This window comes from Dromiciops gliroides, chromosome 1 (assembly GCF_019393635.1).
Source record: "Dromiciops gliroides isolate mDroGli1 chromosome 1, mDroGli1.pri, whole genome shotgun sequence".
NCBI lineage: Eukaryota > Metazoa > Chordata > Mammalia > Microbiotheria > Microbiotheriidae > Dromiciops > Dromiciops gliroides.
In genome coordinates this window covers 647508082-647509657 of record NC_057861.1, presented here as the reverse complement: position 1 = coordinate 647509657, position 1576 = coordinate 647508082, and the positions used below count along the sequence as shown (strand labels likewise).

The window sequence follows — 1576 nt, the reverse complement described above, 5'->3', positions numbered from 1 at the left end:
AATATTGTGAAGAATATATTGTCTTATTTTCTTCTAATTTTTATAGTGTGGTCTATAATATTAAGGTCACATATTCATATTCAACTTACTGTTCAATATGCTATAAAATGTTGTTATAAACCTAATTTCTGCTGCAATGCTTTCCAATTCTATCAGGATTGTTTTCCTAAGTACTTCATGTTTTCTAGTTTATTGAACTCTGACTCAATTGAGTTCTATTGCTGCTGATTCTGCTTTATGTTTCTCTGTTGATCTCCCTCTTTTTTTTTTAACCCATTATATGGTTTTGATGTCCACTATTTTATAATATAAATTTAGTTTCAGAAGTTTCTTTGGTGAAGGTACTATCGCCACAGCTGCTTGGAGTCAGCAGTTCCTGTCTCTCCTCTTGACTCACCGCTGTTCGCTCTCACCAAGGAATAAGTCAGTCAAGAAGTCCCTCCACTGCCATGGCATTCAAGGACACCAGCAAGATGCTTGTGGAGCCGAAAGTGGCCATTCACGGGATCCGGATCGGCCTCACTAGCTGCAATTTGAAGTCACTCGAGAAGGTGTGTGCTGACCTGATTAGAGGAGCCAAAGAAAAGAACTTGAAAGTGAAGGGACCTGTTTGAATGCCCACCAAGATACTTCGAATTACAACTAGAAAAACTCCTTGCGGTGAAGGTTCTAAGACTTGGCATCACTTCCAGATGAGAATCCACAAACATCTTATTGATTTGCACAGTCCTTCTGAAATTGTGAAGCAGATCACTTCTATCAGCATTGAACCAGATGTAGAAATTGAAGTCACCATTGCAGATGCCTAATCAATCATCTCTTTTTTAATAAATTGATTTCAATTATTAAAAAAGTTCTATGCCCTCTTCATCCTTAAATGTTCTTTAAAAATTCTTTCATTCATAATATAAATTTGTTCTTTCTTCAAAGAAATTTATCCTTTTGTCAAATTTTTTAAATGTGTCCCTCCAATAATTTGATATAAATTTAAACTGTAAATTGACTTTGATAGTATTGTCATTTTTTGTAATATTGGCAAAGCCCAACCATGGACACTGAATACTACCCCAGCTTTTTAAGTTTTTTTCTTTATTTCTTTAAGGAACTCTTTAAATGAATAAATAAAAGTATTATGTGCTGTAATAGATTAGTAGCTCAATATTTTGTGTATTTTGTAGTAATTTTGAATGAATTTTCATTTCTATTTTTACCTTTTGCAATTTGTTTCTAATATTTACAATTGTTTATTTTTTGGAGTTAATTTTGTAGCCTGCAGTTTTGAAGCATAAATTAGTATCTTCATTATAGTATTTTCTGGGCAAATCATCCTGTTTTAAAGGGGGGGAGTAGGATGGTTCTACTTCCTCTTTATTTTTATTTAGATTTTTGATGTCTATTGTTTTATTACTTTCATGGCATTTCTGCAATTGTTTAAAGTAATAATGGGGAGAATGGGCATCCTTTCATTATAAGTGTATTTTTCTGGGAAAATTAGTTTATACCCCTTATATATGATACTTGTTTTTAGCTGCTATATATTTTCTTATGACAGTAAAAGAGTTTCTCTATACATATA

The 1576-nt window shown here is 32.6% G+C and overlaps 1 pseudogene; it reads left to right on the top strand.

Annotated features, from left to right (window-relative positions):
• The first annotated feature begins 449 nt into the window (after positions 1-449).
• On the top strand, positions 450-809 carry LOC122736734 (annotated as a pseudogene).
• Positions 810-1576: the final 767 nt, after the last annotated feature.